Here is a 22,635-nt window from a genome sequence, read left to right on the forward strand (position 1 = left end):
TTTTCTTGGTGCCTTGAGAGGCCACCTGAGAACAGAGACTAGACAGGAGTAAGGGAGTAAAGGTAGGTATTTATTTGAAAGGCCTTCAAAGGTACCCCCTGGGGAGCCAGAGGCTACTGCCAAGATGGACCCCAGGATGGACAACAGGTCACGAGTTCTTCACACCTTTATAGGTTTGGTTCATTTGCATAGCAGGGTTAATTCTCCAATTAAAGCTTCAGTTAATGATGTAATTTCCCTCCTTTAGAGGTTTTTTGGTTTATACTTTTTGGGCCTAGGACAGTCTGAGTGTCCTTGGAGAGCAGGCCCAGAGAGGCTTTGTTATGTCTACCTAGCATGAGAGAGCAGAAATTAACAGGCTACAAGAAACTTCAGTTACACACTGGGCAGTACAGGATTTGAAAAATATGAAAGTTAAAACCTAAGGCATCATTCTAAAAACAAGTGCAGCATTGCTAAGTACCAAGGTGCAGTGTTGATTGTACTGAATAACATAGTTCTGTGAAATGTTTCCTTTGCTCAATACATTGAATGAAATTGATGGTTTCTATAAAAACTGCCTTTTTTCCTCTCAAAGGATGGAAGCCTGCAAACAGCCTGTAAGATGTGAATGAATGAACATATCTTCAGTGCACACGAGTGCCTTGTTGAACTCAGAGGAAGGCGGGAGTCCCTTGGTTTGACTGAAGGTGAGGACAAAACACTCAGTTGACACCCTTGTAGTAAAGCTCATTAGACCAAGAATGCAGAACCATCTGGTTAGAAGTAAAATACCATTTTGTCCTGTGCTGCCAGGGTGGTGGAAAAGAGAATCCCTTTGCTGCCTCTTCCTCAGTGGGTCACAAGGATAACAGGCAGCTGAGATGCCAAAATGCTGGGGAAGGCTGGCTACAGCCTATTTTTAATCCTGCCACCCTCTGCAAGCTTCAATTCCAGCGTCTTCCTAACACTCCACCAGCTCTTGAAACCCTGCTCGTCTTCCTACTGCTGTCTGGATCCGATTTCATATTCCCACCCCCTCCCTGTGGCACATGCCAGAGCTGGGCATGGAGCAGGCACGGAGGGGAGGGAGTGAGTGCTGCTGGGGCAGGGGGAGGCAGCCCTACAGCACAGCATCACTGGCGGGGACAAGGGCAGCATCTTCTGCATGAGGACCACCCCGGGCTTCCTCCTCTGGCTTTCACAGGCAGGGTTTCATCCCCTTATCCACCAAAAGAAAAGGGTCTGCAGAGCGGAAAGGGAAAGTCATTATAATCCCAAAGGATGTTGTGTAAATCTCTCCATAGCTGTCTTTTGCTCTCTGGCTTTGTTTTCCATGTCTCTTGTGTCCCCCCCATAGGATTATGTGACATCTCTGCCCTGCTTCACCCACCTTTTTTTTTCTCTTTGTATTTTTTTCAAAGCAGAAAGAAGCCTGGAATATTTCCCCTCATGCGTCCTGAAAGTGTTGTCTTCAAAATTACACTACAGCACTCTCTGAGATTAAATATGGATTGAGGCAAGATCAGAGACTGGGTGGTTTTGTTTTCCCATCAGGATGCAAAATCTTGCCAAATGGAAATGCCTGTCTCTTTTTTAAATGAAAATCTTCCCCTCTTGCCTTACCTTTAACTCTTCCAAGATGTATTACAAAGAAAGGTCATAAATGAGCAATAATTCTTAAACTACAGCTTCAAATCCTTCCAGTGAAGCTTTTAAGATATTTACATCATTAGAGCAAGGTGCTGAATTAGCCAATTAATGCTCTGAATACCACAGTGACTAAGCTAAAGTCTAATCCCATTCAGAAAGGAATAAAGCTAACAAAGCATTTAAGTGTCCTCCTCTGGACTGGGAATAGATACAGAAACTGGGATTAAAATCTCATGAACCTTGGCTTCTGATTCCTCTTCAGGCCACTTTCCTACTCACAGGAGCCAAATCATTTTTCCAATACCAGTGCATTTTCTTTATTAATTATGATTAGCCAATCTTTGGGACCTTGCTGGCATTCTTGAATACAAGACTTTAGCCATGCCAGCAGGCATAGGATAGAAGCATTTCTCCCCTACTCCACATATGCTTGAGAATGTGAAGCAGGAGTAAGAGTCTTAAATGCTTTTGCCAAAGTAGATGTTTTCCCCTCAGGAAGCCATCGTGGTTACACCCTGCCAAATATGGAATTATTTGCATCTGGAAACGGAGAGGTGGAGAGGAGGAGGAGGAGAAGAAGGAAGGCAAACAAGCTGTATCTGCTGATACCACCTGGCTGCCTCAGAGCTGGGACACCCAAACCATTTCCCTCCCTGACCAGGCATTCAGACACTTGAATCCCTAGAGCCCGGAAATCCTAAACCCGGAATGCCAACCGCTGGGGTGATGGTGGCTAAATAAATCAGCAGTCCAAAAAGGACTCAGGCTGTGAGTGCAACCAGCAGACACAAACCACTAACTCCACAAGCAGATACAAACTGAATGCCCACGCAGTTATGCCAGTATAACATAAGTGAATTTTAGTAAGCATTTCTTCTATCTCCCCAGTGGAAAACACCCAAACTGCAATGAAATCTCAGATTATTCTAAATCATGAATTAATACTGCCTCTTTGGGGACACAGGGGAGGTGATGAAAATGTCCTGTCCTGTTTTCAGTGAGTCTTTGTTCAGCTCCTTGCAATCACGTGGCTGAACTGTACAGCCCCTGTTGCACCTGAAGCCAGCAAGTACCAGGGGCTGGGCAGAGGGATGGGTGGGAGCTGAGCATTGCTGTTCTGGAGCAGCTGGGAGGCAGAGGGTGAAGGCACCATGTGCAGCAAGCCTGTGAGGGGGTGTGACACCAATTTTGCTCTTTGGACTCGTCTCACCTGGGGCAGTGTCAGCCAGCTGGGGCACCCACATGGCATTGGGATAGAAAAAGAGCCCCTGAGAGCCTCTGCTTGCTTTGGCTGTCAGTGCAATTGGGGTATTTTTAGATTACACCAGTAAATATAGAAAGCTGCTTGTTTCCAACAGCTTAACCCATTGAACATGGAGGGGCTGTGTTATCTGCAGAACAACACAATTAAATGAACGGGCAAAGAAGGGGGTTTTACCCTTTCTCTCCTCTCTGGTCCATTGCCATGCAGGATAAAGTCCCCTCTCTGGTGTATGCTGGTACCCTGGCAGCCAGGGCCTTCACCTGCTGGTTCCCTGCCTCACAGAGTACACCAAAATAGTATGACAGGGATAGTTTGGGTTTTTTTCTTTTAGAGCAAAACCTCACACCCTGGAGAGGGCTCCCCTGGTTCCCTACTGTTTGAGCCACTCATCCAGAGTGGAGAAAGGCATGAGGTGGAGACCATGGCCTGTCCTGCACAGTTTCCTCTGTGCTATCTGAGAGCAGCAGGGGCTGTGTGTCATGGAATACCTTAAACTGTATGAAATAAGTTTTTCTCTCCTGTTTTTACAAGAAAGCCTATCCTGGGCACTCCTGCAAGAGCTTTAGTCAGACAAGGAGCTTGGCACATTTCATGTGGAGAACCAGCTGTGATGGCACCTTCCCAGAAACATCAGAAGTGGGAGCCTGGTTGGAGCCGGAGGGAGACGGGACACTGATGACCACAGTGTAAGTGCAAGTAACTTGAGCATGCAGACAACTTAGTGGGCTTCCTGCTGACAGCCAGATATCTGAAACTTCCCAAAAGAAAGCACCTCTGCTGCAAGGAAATCACATCTGATGAGCTGCAACAGGTGGAGGAACAGGAGAAACCCAAATTACTGCAATCAGGGGCCGCATGTGGAGATGATGATAATGATTCTATGATGACGATCCCTACCCTACAAAAGCCTGGAGCCAGGGAGGGGGTGGGAAATACTCCTTCCTCTTCCTGAAAGCCTGGAGATCATTTAAGACATTCCCCTATAGTGCTGGGAGCAAATAAGGCAGTATTACTGTGTCACCTTTCCTGCTCCTAGAGAGGAAAAACAGGGCCACGTCACGACTCAGGGGCTGGAGCAAAGCTGCGGGAGACACACAGCTGGAGGCAGGTACAGGCAAAGATGGGAACAAACTTGGAGGTGTCTGTGGGAGCAGGGCTGTTGGATCATCGTGGGGAGATGTAATTAATGAGTGTGTGTTTTGTGGGGATGAGCTGTACCTGTGTAATGTGCCAGGGGAGCGCTCTGTGGGGACGTGTCTGATGCGCGTCTTTGAATTTGCTTAAGTAAAGTGATTATTAGCTGTCATTAAACAGTGCTGGTAGGTATTGTGAGGCAGATATTGTGGATGTGCTGAAAATTCATGAGATGTGCTGGTTCTTGTTCATATGAGTCAGAAAAAGCTGTGCAAGAATAGTTATAAGGATTGCACTCACTGCCTCAGAATAACAGTGGCTATGGTATCTGTTAGTCAAGGCATCCTTGGTCCCCAGTGTCATGAACTTGTTTTAATACTCTGGTTAGAGCTGTAAAGAGTTGTTTCAGGCTTGGAGGCCTCCTCTCATCCTTGGCATCAATCCAATGCCAGCTGTAGCCCTTTGGGTTATGATGAGGGAAACTACAAAACCTTGCTTAAGGAAGGGCTATGGCAGCATCTGCTGATGCTCAGCACCATTCCCCCCTCTGCCTAGGTGGGTAGAGCTGGGCTGTGGAAAGGCCACCATTAACAAGGTGATAAAATGGAGTTGCAAAGCATTAATGCCCGGGATGACCATCTGCTCAAGTTTCCTAAAGCAGACAATGGTTTATGTCATTGCTTGAGGAAACAGATGCAAAGCAAAACCCCCTGGAAGCATTCTGGCCAGTGTGAATCCTCACCAGTGTCCCCAGTCTCTACCTGGCTGGATCTCACTGGGGCCTGAGCTGCATGAGAGAGAGCCTGCCAGTGCAGGTGTGTCACCTAAACCCCCTGAGATAAGACTGCTTTCTCTCCAAGCTTGTTGCAGCTCTCTGAACAGAAAAGGCTGGTTCAGGAAAACATTTGAGGTACCTCTGTGTCATCCATTGTGGCTGTTGCAGGGCTCTTGACAGGGTCTCCACTATGCCTCCTCTTCCCATGGCTCCCTCAGGGAGCTGTGGTTGCAGGCAGGGGGCAATCAGTGAATCTCTTTGGTTTGCAGCAGAAGTAGAGGTGTGGAGGCTGCAGGGTGTCCTCTTGACAGAGCTGATCTTTACTGAGTACCTGGCTCGTGGCCAGCTGTGCTCCTTTGCCAGGGGGCAAATTCCTACCCAGTTTCCTCAGAGGCACTCTGAGTGAGCAATGGAAGACACCAAGCCGTGTGCCACTCATAGAAACAGATGAAAACCAGTCCACAGGGTTACAGGTGCACTCCTGGAGCACAGCATCCAGCTGGACAGTCTGGGGCCTTCTCCCACCGAGCAGCTTGGGAGCACTGAGGAACTCCTGGTGCTGCTGCTCCTATGGGCTGGGCCGGAGCTCAGTGCAGGGTATGGAGGCTGTCACTGACACTGCAATTCCTCACTGGTTAGTGGGTGCTAGGCTTGTTTCTCTTGGCAAGCTGATGGTTGGACTTGGTGACCCCAAAGGTCTTTTCCAACCTTAATGATTCTGCAATACTATGAAATATGAAGAACATAGAGGTGGCAAGAATGCAACACCGTGCTGCAGCACCAGCAGGGCCTAGGTGTCCCCCACATCCTTCCACTTGTAATTCATTTCAGCCATGGAAGTAAGCCAGAGCTGAGTGCAATTGCCTGGTTTGGAATTTTTTTTTCTAGAAATAAGCATGTTTTAGACTAACATCTTAAAAGCTCAGGTTAAAGCCTAATTAAGCAGCCATGGGCAAGCTTTTTTCATCTTTCCAGTGTCCATACTGAAGTCTGCCCCTTCCAAATACAGTGCAAGGGGGCTAGAGTGGGTAGGTGGTTTTAACAATTTGAGGGGTAAGAAGAGCAGGAGCAGTGGACAGCTTAGGCAACAGGAGGCTTGCTTTGGTCCCTCTTAGAATTAAAAATGTGAATCCCACAAATTCAGATCAGCCGGGGGGGACACTGATGACACCTTGGTGTCAAAGCCATCGCCTGCAAATGCCAGGTCCTGTGGACAGCTGTGTGGGCAGGACTCAGGCAGGAACAGCAGGAGCCGAAGGGTAGGAGAGGGAGAGGAGAAAGGGAAGGAGGAGAGAGTGGAGGCAGCAAACGTGACAGAACCTAGATGTTGCCATGGAGAATAACTCATGAATTTTTCCTCTGTGGCCTGCTATTAAAAATGTTTTGTTTAGCTTCTGCCAGCACATTGTTTTTATTTTCCCCTTCCATATCCGAAGGACATCCAGAGGGAATTCTGGCTCCCTCAGTTCCCTTTGGTCTCACTGTGGATGAAAACATACAAGTCACTTGACAAGAGAGAGCTGGCACCCTCAATCCCCATCTCCACAGGGTCTGTTCCAACTCCCAAGCCTGCAGAAGGCAGGCTGTGTATAGGATTAGCTCCCTGGTTTCCCTACACACGTGGAAAATGGCCAGCATGTCCCAAAGCACTGGGTGCCCATGAGTGATCCCAGTTGTCCCAGCACCGGGCTGGAGCTCCGGCGCTGAGCTCTGCATCTCTCTCTGTTATTAGCAGGTTTGTGTCATGTGGTCAGAACACACTTGACAGTGTTTATGTCGCTTCCACAGAAGACAGCCCACGTGCAAGTAAGACAGCAGTGCCTTTGCATCAAAAATGAGATTTTTCTCATCTTTAATGCTTTAGAAAAAGTTAACTCTTCTAAAAATGCGGAGTTTTAAAACAAAAACTTCAAAACTTGACTGCAACAAACTTTCACAGGCTTCCAAGGCTAAAAATACACAGCAAAATCTTAAATTACGGGGGGGGGTGGGGGGCTGCATGGAGGTGAAGTGACTTACTAAAGCTTTAATTATACATGGACCCATCAAAATTATTTTTACTCTGCAGCACTGCAATGTTTTGAACACTTAAAAGCAGCCACCCATAAATAGTGAGATTGAAGTACAGCTTGTTCCACTGCCAGACATTCCACAGTCCTTGGGTGAAGTTGTCCAGTCCTATGGTTTAATTCTGTTGACTTGATGCATAAAATTAAGGGTGTGCTTGAAGTACTTGAGACTGGAGAATTTCTGCTGAACAGCAAATGCAAGGCCCCACTGCATAATCCACGGTGGTGGAGCAGACCTCAGAATTCTGCCAGGACTTGCTGAATTATCTTTGCAAGTTGCACCTAATTGATTCCCAGACTGGTTTTTTTCCCTCCTCTTGGATAAATGATGTGGTCCCAGAACCACCAATGACATTTTGCGTCATATCAAAAGTGGGTGACAGCCCAGCTGCACGTTAGACAGGGAATGAAGAGCCAGAGAGGCTGAATGACCTGTCACTGCTTCTGCTGCTAGCCAGGGTGTACCGGTTTGGCCAAATTTAGAAATATATCCCCTGAGAGAAGGCACATCACCACCCCTCCCCCACCAGGTTGGGGAAAAAATAAATTTTCCTCAAAGGAAAGTGAAAGAGATAAAAACGATTTCTTTAACAAACACACGGGAAAAGGAAAATAATGCTAAATAATAAAAATCTCTTGCTGTGGAGAAAAAACCTGGCAAAGTGTTAAGAGTCCTCCCTTTGGTCTCCTTGGAGCTGGGACTTGGCCCAGGGCCAGGCCCTCTGTGCTTGATGGAAAGTCCTCCCGATGTGCTCTGATAATTGAAGCAGTCCAGTAGAAAAGGGAGAAAATCTGAAATTCCTGGGAAGGAAAAAAAGTTCAACTCTCAGTCTCTCTCTGGAGAAAAAGAAACTGAACAACTGGCCAAAAGCTGACGGGGCAGCCGCAAGCCGGGTGACTCCTCCCTCCCCTGCCGCAGCTGGAGAAAAAGTCACTATCTGTGTGTGACCTTGAACAAGCTGCAAACTGCTTTGAAAAAGTTTTGCTCAGTTTTCCCTTCCCCCTCTCAGGCTCAGTTTAAAGGCATAAAAAGGCACAAAAATTAATTTCTGGGCATAGGGCAGTGATATGGGATACACATCATAAAGTCACCCCAAGACACAGGGGCACTGCTGTGAAAACAGCCGAGGCACTGCAGCCTCGCTTCTGCTCAGTGCTTGCTTTTTTTTCTTTGCTAATGGAATGGAAGGAGGATTTTAATTAATTTGCATCCTTATTAAGTATGCCAGCATTCAGAGAAATAATGCAATTGGCTTCCAATTATAACAAACATCAGGGAGAACAAAAGGCATGACTGCTGTTTACAGCACAGGGCACTTTGCTCAGAGCTCATCTGATCTAAGTGGACTCATTCCTGCTGCTCTGTAATTTTATCAGCAATTTAAAAGCTCTGTTTCATGGAATCAGCTCTACTGCTGGTTTCTCTCTATTGTCTCCTGCCATGCAGAACTTTCTGTATTTATACTGCCTATTGTTAAACCAGGTACTTATCCCACCTTGTGTTCCCTTCTCCTGCTGCCAGGAACACCAGCTTGGATGCTCTGCCATAGCTCTCCTAGTCCCAGTCCCAGGCTGCTCTGCACGCACCCATTGCAGGAGCCTGGGACCTAAATGAGAGAGGAACCAAGGAGCCAGAAGTAACTGTCCACTAAACCATCTCTTGTTTCTTAAGACTCTCTTTAAGACTCTGATCCTATCCACAGAAATTAATTTTCTGTTTTCTTAATGTACATCCAGAAACAAATCTCAAGCCATTCTGTTCTGTGCTGTTGATACAGAAATTGAATGTGAGTTTTCACCCAAACCTGGCAAACCTGGAAGCTTCAACAGCAGAATGCCTGGGGAGAGCCCCTCCTCCTTTCAGAGAGGCCATGAAACCTCCTGCAAGAAAAGCTTTCTGGCTTTGATACCTCCAGTTTCTAAAGGATGGTGGAAGTAAAAGCTGTGTAATAGCAGAAAAATGATGAGGAAAAGACTATGGATTCTTATGAGCTTTCACAAAGGCTCTTGCCAATTATACAGTGACAAACCGAAGTTTATTCTTAACTGTCTGTGCCAGGGAAAGCTCTTCCGTGTCAGGCACAGAGCGGGAGGAGGGCACGCATGATCCTCCAGCTCCCACACGAGTTTAAGGGCTACTGGCTGAAGTCACATCAAATGCTCGCTCGTCTTCCTGCCTCTGCCCTCGCACAGGTTAATTAAGTGCCATTAGCGCCCACCTCGGGGAGCTCAATTGAGCAGAACAAAAGCAGCAGGCCAGGGGCAGCGCAGGACCCCCTCCCTCCAGCCCTGCCTGGATGATCCAGCCCAGCAGCCACAGCTCCAGGCGAGGTCTGCAGCTGCGCTGCCTCCCCGGTCTCTCTCATCAATGCCTTGCAACAAATTTAGCCCTTTGAAGCTCCCTGACAGCATCTGCTCTGCTCATGGAAGGATGGATTAACTACTTCACTGAGCAGGGACTCTGAGCTCGCTGCGATGCCCTGGAGCCCTTAACTGTGAAGACAAATCATGTTAATTAGGGACTACCAAGACACAAGACAGTATTAATCTTATTAGAAAGTTAGATGGGGATGCAGAGCAATTAGAGGTTATTCTACTGAACAAGGCAGCTGAAATGGCACTGTAATAAATTACACCAGCCTCCAAAATCACCCTAAAGTACAAGCTATCTTTTAAGGACTAGAGGAATGTAAAACAAAAGTGACATAAATGTTCGGAGATCTGCAGTGATAAGTGTGCAGGAGACTAACAAAAAAACCTTTTCTTTTTTTATTTCTCAATCCAAAAAAACTCAGTGCATGCATTTTATGAGCCAAAGTGTCTCAGGCAGGGACAAACAGGACGTAAGAGAATTGCACTCTGTAGCTAAGTGATGTGGTGCTGTACCCAGGAGTCTGGAATATGATTTGTGAGACCAGAACTCCATCCTGGATTTACAGCTGCTTGCTAAGTAATTTGGAAGCTGTAACTCTATTCTCATAATGCCAAAGTAACATTATTAAGGTGTTAATTTAGATAGTCTGTCAGGAAATTTACTGTCTAGCCTGGTGGGGCTATATCCTTGTTGTTCTGTTCAGTGCTACCATTATTCAAATAGTGATGGGGTCTTGCTTTTAAAGGACACTTTTCATAAAACCACTATTCTTAGATGAAAGGTAAAGCACTTTACCTACTGAAGCCATTGCTGTTTTGCTCAGGTACATAGCATCCAAAATACTTAGGAGATGGTGCTTTACACTCTAAGTTTGGCTTTGGTACCTTCAGGTGATTCAGACAGTTCATGAACAAAAATCTCATTTCATGGTCGTTTACGTGATTGAGAATAACAAGATGTTTTATCCTATTCAGCAGAACCATTAGGGGACATTTTCAACACTACATGCAGCTTTTGCATTGCTCTAAAGCGAATCTTCCCACATTACCATCCCTGATCAGCAGATTCAAACGTGATGGAGCAGTGTGGGATGAGGAGGACAAGGATCCACACAGAGCTGGGCTGCAGCAACCCATGGCCTCTTTGGTGAGGGTGCTGTAATTCTAGAGTTGAAGCACAAAGCCAGAGTGAGCCTCTCCACATGACCGGTCTTGTTCTTTGGACAAGCTCTGGAGTCTTCCAGAGCCATTCTGGCTCCCCTTGAAAAGGTTCCATGGAGACCAACAACAGCAAATCTCTTTTGGCAGCCGAGAAATGAGCTGTGGTACCTTGTGCCTGACATCACCCCAGCCCAGGCTCCATAAATAGTGCAGGCTAGGGTGACCCCTGACTCTACAGATTCTGTGAATATGAGTACCAGCCAAGACAAATTAATCCAGCCCAGATAGAACAGTTTTCTAAAAGGAAGATTTCTTATTAGGAATGAGAAAATGTGGCTATTATGGAGGCTAGTGCATGTGTCAGCATCAGCAGATGTCCTGTGATGTTGTGGATGAGGACCTGAGCAGCCTGCTCTCCTTTAACCCACTTGGAGGAAGGACTAAGTGACCTGCAGAAGCCTCTTCCAGTCCCAGCCATTCTGTGGTATTTCAGTAACTTTAATTACTCCACATAAGGCTTAGCTGATCTCTCTGGTTCTTTTCCCAGAGCCGCGTCCTTCTGCCACCACATCTGACAGCTCTTGAACACAGGCCTCTTCATGACTGCTCAATTTATTTTTGAAAAGCTGCTCTGGTTCTAAAATGTCAAGTGCAATTACTCTCTCACAGCAATCAGAAAACTTGCTGGTGAGTTGCTGATCACACGAAAACAGGTGAACTTCAAGTCACTCCCCTGAGCCGTGCATGCTCCTGTCAAATAGCTCAGCCAGCCTCTCAGGGGAGATGCTTTCGTACCAAAAGGAAATATTGCTCTGTGCAGAAGTGGGGTCCTTCTTTAGAAGAAATATTTACATGGATTAAATCATCATTTCTGCAGGGACTAGTCCTCTTCTGTCTGAGAGCAAAGCTAAAGGAAATGCCACAGCTTAGCTGAGCAGGTCACAAACATAGATGAGTACTGGGTCATGTTCAGGTGCCAGGTTATCCACAAACAGTTAATGCCTCTTGGCCAGCTGGGATGTATCCAGCAAGGCCTGCGGAGGCACAGCCCTGTAAATGTGCTTGTGAGATTTTATACATCGTCTTTTCATCTGAATGCCCCCCTCTCCCCCCCATCACTAGGAGCTCTTGTGTTCCCAGTTTGCAGAAAATAGCATTTGATTTATACCTATTTCTGTCAAAGGACAGATATTCCCTTTACCAAATACTTTCCAATCTCTGCCAACTAGCTACTGGTCAGCATTAGACAAAAATTCATATGTATTTCTTTGTAGATACCACGAAGCACTGAGCTCCCAGCATCACAATAGAGCTCATAATGATTTTGAGTAAAATATGAAAGTAATACCTCTAATGTACAATGACTCAAGGACCTCATTTTGCAGAGGCTAGAGGAGACTTATCTGGAGTGAGGTGTACCAGGAAAAAATGTTGTACAGAGAAACTCGAAATGAACATGGTTTCATCCTGCTCCTCTTTTTTTAAATTCTGATGTGGAATAGTTTACAATGATGCTGGGGACAATGGTAACATGTACAACACTCCTATGCAGGGCTGCTGGAAGCACTTATCTCAGTGTCAAAAGGTGCAGCTGAGATTCAGACTTTTAAATATCCTTTCCAGAAGTCACACTGGGGGCAGCAGACCAACCGTAACACCTGACACTGCAACGCAAGACTTCACAACCTAAACAAAGATGTTGTTTCTCTGCTTCTCTAGGTCCTCCAATTAGACTAACTGGAATTCACTAGGGTCAGTTTTTTATGGTATTTTCTAAGCAAGGCTGGTTTTTGGGGAGTACCAGTCCTGCAGAGGAAACAGAATGCACATTTGCCACTTGTGTGCCAGCCAGGGCCAGGACCTTCAAGTGGGAGGCGGTGTTTGCACCCCACAAGACTCTCCCTGTGCCTAAGAGCTCTTTATGCAGTTCTTGAACATCCCCAAAGCTACTCCTCCCTTTTTTGGGTGGGGGAACTGTGTACTGCGGCTCTCTGGAGCAGCTCAAAAAGCTTCATAACCTCCCACTCACCAAGGGCTGCGTTTTGCACCTTGCATGGCTCCCCCAGTCCAGGACTCTGGAACAAGCAGCAGGGAAAGCTGAGGAATTCATTCCCTTGGAAAGAAGGAGTGGGCATAGAAAGAAAACACTTCCTTCAAGAAGCCAAGGCACAACTGAGGGACCATCCATCTAACCTTTATTCATTCCTCTGTTGTTTTACTTTTCCTTCTGGCAAAAAATCCATCTATGCTGGACCCAGATTCATCCCTGATGTAAATCCACTGACTGCCAGAATTACACTGGGGATTAATTTGGTTCACCAGGTCTAACCTGATCTTGGCAGCAATTCTGAAGTGCAAACTGCAGGAGGACAGTACTTCTGAATAACAGTAACAGGCCCTGGCAAACAGCATATGCCTGCTGCGTGGTATGAGGTTGATAAGTCACATTCAAACATGGGTAACATGAATAGCATGGATGCCTCCTTAAGCAGAATTAGAAATGGAAGAAAATTGATTCTATATGCATATGTGTACTTTCCTAACTTTTTTAGCAAGTCTGTTGAGCTGTATGAGGACCATACATCTGATGCTCTGCTCAGCAGATGGTGTTGCTCTCCTTGCTCCCCAGCTGAGCAGGACCACAGTGCCTGGTGATGGTGGCAGCTCTTTGGGCTTGCCTTGTGCCCAGAAGCTCTACAGCTGGGAGACTCATTATCCAGCTCCTGTGACTCTCCAGCTTCTAATGGCCAGGTGTGGTTTAAGCTCATTATCCCACCTGGATTCACTGTATCAGCATTCACACTACAATGTGAATTCGGTTTATGGGACCGCACAGCTGAAACTAAGGGGAAATTGGCACTTTACCCCACTACAGAAAAAGGTCTCTTGCAAGTCTCCTACCTCTGCAGAGCTGTGTCAGTCATGCAGCTTCTCTTGTCTCTCCAGCTCCCCTAACCAACTTCCTTCCTCCCTCGCTTTATCTTGGAAGTGTTGCAACATTGCCTCAATTTCCCTTCTTTCACAAATGAGGTTTTTGTCCTCTCTGCTGAAGTAGTTCTCCCGAGGTCTGCAAAGAGTCTGGATGAGTGTCAGGACATGTGCTCCATGTGCAGTGTTTCTGGTTCCTGGCTCTAGTCTGCACTAGGGCTCTCTGGCATCTTGCCATCTGCCTCACTTCTGTCTCCTACCATGTCCTCAGCATCTCTCACTCTTTGTTACCATCCTTCTCCTGTTTCACAGAGGCGCTGACTCAGCCTCTGCAACTCCCTTCCCCCTGTTTTCTGCTCCCTCCATACCATGCCCTCTTTAAACTTCACCTGCACTCAAGCCTTCGTGTGCCATCTCCATTTCTATGCCAGTGACTCCACTCCTGCATCTCTTTAGGACACTTCTCCCACATCCTGCCCACTCTTTCTGGTTTCTCTGCTTGGACATCCTCTCCTCTTAATGAGGATGGCAAAATCAAACTCCATTTCTTTGCACAGTGAATGGTTCTTAATGATGACACCACCAACCACCTCTCCATCAATCTGGCTTGCAAGTAAATAGAAAAGGAGGATAATATATTTAATTCCTCCCTCTCCTTTTCCCATGCACTCAGGTCACTCCAACTACTATTTCTTTTTTCTCTCTCTCATAAAGTCAAATGTTTTTTCCTTTCTTATATTCATCTACTCTCTAGCCAGAGTTCCCTTTCACATGCCACTTCAAATGCTTTTCCCTCTAAGACTTTGCTTTCAGAGCTGGTGAAAACCTGTTACTGTTTTCATTTACAGACATCTTGCAACACAAACCCCCTACCTTGAATCTGAACCTCGAATTTTTTCTAGATCCTGTGTGACACAAGGTAACTCGCTGTAACAATTTATTTCTGTAGTTAAAATCCATATTAGGAATCTATAAAGGCTTCATCAGTTAACCCATTGTTGTGTCATTTTGTTTTTTATTTATTTAAGACTAATCAATAGGTCAAATGCTTTTCTTGCACACGTAGGTGCCTGCAGCTCTGACTACCAAAAAGACCGGCAGCAATACTTTCTCCTGCCCAAAATTCAGTAAAAGTGCTCCTTCCCACACCCCTCCTCAAAGCAGGGGCTCTCCTGTGTGCTCTGTAAGCACGGACATTGATGTGCTGCTACACACCTCAATGTTCTCCTCCTACTTAGGAATTCCTTACTCGTCTATGCTAATCCCTACAGGTGTCTGAAGTGTATTTCTACAGTCGTTATAACTTCCTACACTTAAGCATTAAATTACCCCACATTTCTAGCTAAAATAATTCATTTTTCTTTTAATTTTAGTGATTAAAAATGTAGCACTTTTCCTTCCCTCACATTTTACAAAATGAGATTTCTAGTACAGTACTGTACAAAAGCAGCAATCCAACACATTAGAGCTATTCTGCCATCTTTTATTGTGCCTGCAATGAAAATAAATAAGCATTTATTTTTAGCCATGCTACACAGAACAATCTGATAGCAGAAGCCTGTTATTGTCATTCAAAGGAGCATTTGTTTACCCAGATGCACTCATGAAAAGTTATCTTAAATTTTACAGTTAGTATTTTGCAGAGAAAAATGTCTGTTCCATGCAAAATCCAAAGACATTGATGCACTAAGACCACATCACAGAGCAGCTGCATCTTACTCCTTCTCTTGGAGACGAATTGGAACAGCACCACCACCCCTCTGGGACATCAGAGTCATCCACAGCAAACCACGCCTCTCTATCTCAGACACAGGGAAGGAATTAAGGCAGTGCAATACTCTAAGCAGAAGGGTTTACTGTAGGATCTCACATCCTTAATGATTACACTGTGCACTAAAAATGGAACCACTGTCCTACAGCAGCTCCTTGTAGGGAAAAGCTACAAGTTGGTTCACAGGACAGCAGGGGAGAAGGGAAGTTTAAGTTCAAAATGCACAGGGTGAACTCCTGAATGAGAAGTTGCTAAGGGTTGTGCAGACCACTTTAGTTCTCACCCAGAAAATGCTCCTCATGTAGAAAAGGAGTTTCAGCACACAGTAAAAGCACTGGGTGCTTGTGACTGGGCAAAATCGGAGTCATGGATGGGCCTGGGGTGTAGGTGGAACAAACCAGCCTAAATGTGTGACGCATGAAGGGTCACTAAGCACAGGGAGCTCAAGGCTGCAGTGCTCCCCTGGCAGCTCCTACTGTGTCACCTGAAAGAACTAGAGGTAGCCCCAGGACTTTTTAGAAATCTTTGTATTTACTTTTGCAATTTTCTCTGTACTCTTCTCAACTGTTTTATCTGACAGAAAGCAAGACCAGATTCGGGGTGGGAAGAGGATTGGATGGAGTGAAAATTGTGATTAATTCCTCTCAGTACTCATTGAGCTAATACTGAGCAAAACACACACAGAAGAAAGGTCAATCAAAGACTATGACAATACAGGGGTGCAATTACCACTCGTGGGGTAGGAAATTCCCTGAATCTCAGAATACCTTGCGGAAGAAAGGAGTATCTGGAGAAGGTGCTGGTGCATTTGCTGACACACTGGCTGTCTGCACAAAGCAGAACCTGTCTGGTGATGTGGGAAAGTTCAGTCTCGTCATTGCCAGACAAGTGACAAATCAGACAAGGCAGGCACAGTCTGACCATCCATGGGATCCATGTGGAACACCTCATTTCTAGATCTGGGATTAAGGCAATACAAGTCTATCAGAAAAGTGCTTTTTATTTTCCAGTTAGTGAAAATTAACAGCTGAGCCAAACTGCTCAGCAGGGAGAGAACACAAACATAATTCTTACCCTTCTCAAACGTCTGGCCCTAAACTATTTATAATCCTTCAAAAATTTTTTAACATATGCAAGCAACTGCATCTATTTTTCTACTTACTATGTTTTAAACATACTGTCTCTTCTGTCCTAATGTCCACACTGACCAAGAGCAGCACTTCATCTAGTTCTATTTTAGCATCTCATAAGTGCTAATGATACCCCTGTGTACGTCTGTGTAATTACACATGGCAGTGTTCTCTTCCTTCTGTTGAAGAATGATAGAAGGAAGGCAGAGAAACCAGAGCATGGACCTTTGAAAACACTTAGGCACCAAATTCCCACTGAAATCAAGGAATTCCAGGCTAAACCATGCCTCAGGCCATGGTGAAAGAGCTATCAGGTTGCTCAAATTCTGGCTTTCCTAGTTAAGCCTTGCTGCCCTCCATGGGTTTTGCCTATAGTGGAATATACAGATTAGGATTACAAGCATGGACCAGAAAATAACTATCTCACAGGATATTAAGGAATGTTCATCTGAAATGTCTTTCCCATGCTGTCATAATTTATATTTCTTCCTGTTTAAGCAATGCTAATGATATTTTATGAGGATTTTTATAACTTGAGGAAAGCAGAGCTGATCCAGTAGCGTCCTATCAAGTGTTTATTCTGTGCAGCTACATTAGAATTTAATAGGCTGAAGAGGAACAGTGGCCAGGCAATTAATCTCTTCCTAGTGTAGGTTATAAACCTGTATCAGAGTCAGAAGAAGGGAACATGTATCTGTGTCACAGCAAGTTCAGTGCAAAGTCTTTCCAGAGCTCCCCTAAACTTAAACTTGGCTTTAACCATGGCTTTGCACTGAGTTTTTAGCAGATGGTTTTCTCTGCTTTTTCTTGATGTGAGGTGCTGTCATCTCCAGCCAAGATCAAGGGACAGATACTGTTTGTAGAATTGCTACAATCACGTCTCTGATGGAGATGTCAATGTCCCAGGAGTCAGAAGAGTGAGACAGGAAACCTTTCTACATCAGTCACAACCAGAGATTACTGCCAGACACCATCCTGGCTGGCTGGGGTGAAGTGAGGAGAGGCAGTAGCCAGTTCCCACCTGTCAGCCCCACTGGTAAACACAGCAGCTCTCAATGCTACTGAGGGAGCATGCAAGGACCTCTCTCATATTTTCTACCCCTTAGATAATGCATAAAGGAAAGAAACATTGTGGACATCCAGCACACCCCTCAAGGAAGGGATCTAAATATCACCATGAGCAGTGCTGAGAGAACACGTGCTCAAGGTGTTCCACAGTCAGCAAAGCCGTCTGGACTTTCAGGCTGGGCTAAGGAGGGATGCTACGGATGAGCAGGACAGAAACTGGTGATGTGCTGTGGTGAGCTGCCCATGGCTGGCTGCCAGGCACCCACCCAGCCACTCTCTCACTCTCCTTCCCATCCAAAGGGCAGAGAGGAAAAATAAGATTTTAAAAGTTTGTGGGTCAAGATCAAGAACAGCAAAATCACTTACCAATTATTGTCAAAGGTGAAACAGACTGGACTTGGGGAAAATCAATTTATTGCCAATTAAAATAGGTTTGGAGAGTGAGAAACAAAACATGACCCTTGCCCCTTAATTTTCCCTCCTCCCCCAGGTTCAATTTCACTCAATCCTGATTCCTCTTCCTCTGCCCCACTCTGAGTAGTGCAGGACAGACGGGGAGTGACAGGGGATTGATCTGTGGTCAGTTCATAGGAGTTCCCCTCTGCCACTCCTTCCTCTCGATGCTTTCACCTGTTCTGGTGCTGATTTTTCCACAGGCTGCAGTCCTTTGGGATAAATGTGCCCTAGCATGAGCTCTCCACAAGCTGCAGTTCCTGCCAGGAGTACCAGTTCCAGCATGGGCTCTCCATGCACGTCTCTCTGCGATACTCTCACAGATGTGTCCCCCTCCCTCCCTCCCTGCAGTGCTCGGCTGCCCAAACCTTGCTACAAAAACTCAGTATCACACTGATAGCTTTGGAAAAGAGCTACCAAAGAGCTGCACTCTAATGATGGAAATTATAGAAATTACAGGGTTTTATGTTGAGCACTCACAAGAAAGAGAGGAGGTCTGAGCTTCAAAAATGCAGGGATTCCATGGGACACAGCAGGTGTGTATGCATTAGGAGACAGCACGGAGGTCAGAACTACTTCAGTTCTTGTAAGGACGAGATGAGATCCAGAAAGATGTGTGGGCAATGCTTGATGTATTTTGAAACTATTGAAGCAAATTGCTTATTTTGCAAACCAGATAATGAGTAGCTTTCATCTGACCTAACTTCAGGTATCTGCAAGGGACGTGTCTTGATCTAAGCCACTTACCTTTCGGAGGCAAAAAAAAAAATAAAAACCAAAAAGAGACGGAGGCCCCCAGAGGGTGTGATTCACTTAACCTAATTTAAAGAGATGAGTCACATGCTGGGAGTACCTTATTCCTCCCCACACACTATAAAGGCAACCAGCTCAGGTGCACAGGTTACATGAACCCCATCCAATATGCCCAATAAAAACATTTTCCATTAAGCTATTTTGATTAAATAATACCAATTAAAATTCTCCTGCTTTGGTGTATCAGCCAGCTAATCAACTCCTTTAGGAGGAGCTCTTCCTACAGGCCAGTAGGATTTAACTCTTGTTCATTACAGATCTTCCTCTGAAACTTCTGGTACTGCCAGTGTGGGGCACAACAGAGCAAGGACTTTGTTCTGCAGGACTCCTGTGCCCTCGGTGTAGAATGCAGCCCTGTTACTATGGATACAGGAGGATGGCAGGACCTAAACTGCGGTTTATGGTAATACCAATGCACCTATTTTTAAAGAATGCTTTTACAGCTCGTCCCTGTTGGTAAAGAGAAGTGATGCCTTAGGTTTTAACTTTTATATTTTTCAAATCCTGTACTGCTTAGTGTGTAACTCTGAAGTTTCTTGTAGCCTGTTAATTTCTGCTCTCTCATGCTAGGCAGCCATAACAAAGCCTCTCTGGGCCTGCTCTCCAAGGACACTCAGACCATCCTAGGCCCAAAAAGTATAAACCAAAAAGCCTCTAAAGGGGGGAATTACATCATTAACTGAAGCATTAATTGGAGAATTAACCCTGCTATGCAAATGAACCAAACCTATAAAGGTGTGAAGAACTCGTGACCTGTTGTCCATCTTGGGGTCCATCTTGGCAGTAGCCTCTGGCTCCCCAGGGGGTACCTTTGAAGGCCTTTCAAATAAATACCTACCTTTATCCCCTTACTCCTGTCTAGTTTCTGTTTCTAGGAGGCCTCTCAAGGCATCAGAAGTAAAGATGAGTTCTTTGTTCTGATCATTACATTTTATCAAAATGACATTGTTGTTGCCTGAAGGCTTTGCAATACTGATGAAATGTTCCTGCAACAGCAGGAAGACATCTAAATTTGATGTTTCTAGCTCTTTTCATACTGCTTTTCTTCTGGAGGGTATCTTTTTCCAACATGACAGTGTTTGCAGGGCTCAGATGAGCCCTGTTGCTAAGAAACAAGTCCCAACTGTGCCTTTAAAACTCTGCCTTTAAACATACAGCTCCAGGAAATGTTTTTCTTTTCATTGCACTGTATTGTGTGTTTTTATTATGACTTCTTTTAACTTGGATCTGACTCTTGAGGTTACATTTCTATCACAGTCTTCTGGGAAAGGACTTTTTCCATTGTCTGTACAGTGCTGTGGTCACCTACATAGTTGCAGAAATAATATGTTTTATAATTTGATTACTTAGAGGTCACAGTAATGCCCCATTTTTCACACAGTTGTGGTGCAAACAAGAAGGAATACGAAGCCTACTTACTGCAAATATTGGTTAATACTGAACTACAAAGCACAGGATAAATCAGTGCTCTTGCAAATGGCAAGCCTGAGCTGTACCTGTGCTTGTCTGGCTTTGGGTTTTGGTGTGGGTTTTCTTTTTTGCCATACACTAACTAAAAGTTACAAAGTTAATGCTGAAGCCCCTCGTGTGTGTGCAAGATAGTTTGGGGCTCTCACAGGCATAAAGCAGATCATAGAAACATGTGAGGGAGCAACCAGCACATCCAAACTAAAAACTGCTCTGTCCATCCTACCTATTTACTGCGTTTTCATTAATGCATGGCACAGACAACACCTCTCCTCTCAATGAACACAAAGTCCAAGAGGGATGGAGGTAGTTCATTAGTTTTCCTGGAAGAGATTAATAGAAACTAAAGTGTGGCTGCATTATTTGAGGCACTGAATTTTGCAAGAAGTCTGTGTAGATTCTCTTGCCACTTTTGCCACCAACTTCCTGGACAATCTGGATATTTCCCCTGAATTCTCCACTCAGATTACAGACAGTCATAAGTGTGTGACATAACTCCTCCTTCATATCATAACATCCCCTTCCGGATCATAACAGGACTTGAGTGTAGTCTGCACCTCGCAGAGCTACTGAAATAATAATGATGTGTATGTGGCACTTAGGGACGCTGTTTAGGGGTGGCTGTGATGGGTTAATGATTGGACTCAATGATTTTAAAGATCTTTTTCAGCCTAAATGATGCTATGATTCTATGAAAACACTGCTTGACTACCTACTTGGCACTTCTCACAACAGTAAATAGTGAACTTCTCAGGAAAGATTTAAATCACAGTCACTGGAGTAAGTTATCATGTCATTTAGGTATCGTTCCTTTTACAAAACGTACTGCAGAACATTTACTAGTGTGTGATGAAGCGTCATAAATATTTAAAACAAGCCCACATTCGTAAGGGAGAAAGCAGATTAAGTTTTATGATGCAGCATAAACTAGATTTTTAGCTTTGGCTGCTGGCTGATTTGAGGCATACAATTCTCAGTGAGTGTCCAGCTTGGTACTGCAACTTGGGAAGAGTCTTCCCTGGTTTAAAGGGTAAAGAGCTCAGCTCTGCAATTCTTCTTTACAGAAATAATACAGGAGTAAACTCAAGGGGCCAGCTCAATGTTACTAGAAACAAAAGAGGTGAGCAGGGGTGAGACAAAATAGCTCTAGAGGCTCAACACCACATTGCTCTGTAAGTTGTGGATTCTCAGCTCTAATAAGCGAGTTAGGCTTGCAACAGGAACTTTTTGTACCTGTTTTGCACTGGTTCATATGATGGGTTGGTGTTCCAAGCAGTGTGACCTGGAATCTACAGAGCAACTGGAAAGGGGACACCCTCTCTGTGCAGTTCTGCCTTGGCACAGAGAGTAAATGAACACCAAAAGAACATCTGGTGGATTGAAAGCATTGATGTCAGACCAGAACACAGACACACACGTATTGTACCAAAAATACCATGTTTTAGTTAATACACAGAAGAAAAAGCTTTTATTCTTTGTGTCAGTACAACTTCTAATCATCACAGCCTCAGTAAGAGAAGGATTCCCTGTGTAATTGCTGAGCAAGAGTGGTTTCCAGGAACTAATGCTTGTTCTAAACTCCATTCCCAGCTCCACCACAGGCTTCTTCTAAGTGTCAGCTGCACACAGCACAAGGAGACAGATCCTACTTTTAACTGCACTGCCTTGAATTTACCATCCAAAGTGGAAATACTGAGGCTTAGCTCTGATGGAAATGAGCATTTGCTCATTGGCACCGTTGTGCAAAGGCATTATCTGGGTCAGGATGGGCTGGTGCCATGGACTGCCTGAAGCCAGATTCCCCCCCATTCTGCTCTCTACACCCATGGCTTGGTTCAAGCTCTGCTCTGCACGTGTGCAGCTGTCCACACCTCTGCAGGGTGGGTGTAAAAACACACAGATTTTTTGGGGCAATACGGGATGTAATGTAAGGGGTTGGCTCTCCAGGCACAAGAATCAGCTCCCCATGTACAGCTGACCAAGAAAACAAGAACCAAGTTAGATCACCTCAGGGAGTCAGGAGAATCCATTTCCACATTGTTTCTGTGGGATGTGTGGGGGACCAAGTGAAATAAGTACTCACATGCAAGTCAATGTATAAAATGACATTCTGACTTTTAAAAGAGGAAAACAAGAGACTGTTTTTATACTTTTAACTGACAATGATTGTAGTCCCTGTGCTCTTTTCTCTCTTTTACATGAGACAAGAAACCATCCCACCAGCTCTCTGCAGCCACAATGAAATTTCAGTAGGAGGGAAAAAAAAATCCCGTGATGCTGAGTCTAAAATATTGTTTTTTAAGAAGTTTAGTTCTTGTTTTGTCAAAACCTTGCTAAACCTTCCCTGGCATTGATCAGTTTGTTGGATGCAGAGCTCAAGCAGAAATACAGGCAGCAAAAACTGCATCATCAGCTTTGGACAACACACAGGAAGATTTGGCAATGCTTTCACAATTAAACAGATCAAGAGAGGTAATTTAATGGCCCAATCCAGAGAATCCACACTCATCAAATTGTCTAACTACATTGGAGAAAATGTTCCAAGTCTTTCAGTGGATTACTCAGTAACTAGTCTGGTGCAAATCAACTTGGAAACG

The 22,635-nt window shown here is 45.0% G+C and overlaps 1 protein-coding gene across 6 annotated transcripts in view; it reads right to left on the reverse strand.

Annotated features, from left to right (window-relative positions):
- The window catches only part of STUM (stum, mechanosensory transduction mediator homolog), a 48,680-nt gene that overhangs the window by 15,878 nt on the left and 10,167 nt on the right, over window positions 1–22,635 (reverse strand). The gene's annotated exons all lie outside the window — the stretch shown is intronic.

Source organism: Corvus moneduloides, chromosome 3 (genome assembly GCF_009650955.1).
Source record: "Corvus moneduloides isolate bCorMon1 chromosome 3, bCorMon1.pri, whole genome shotgun sequence".
Lineage (NCBI taxonomy): Eukaryota > Metazoa > Chordata > Aves > Passeriformes > Corvidae > Corvus > Corvus moneduloides.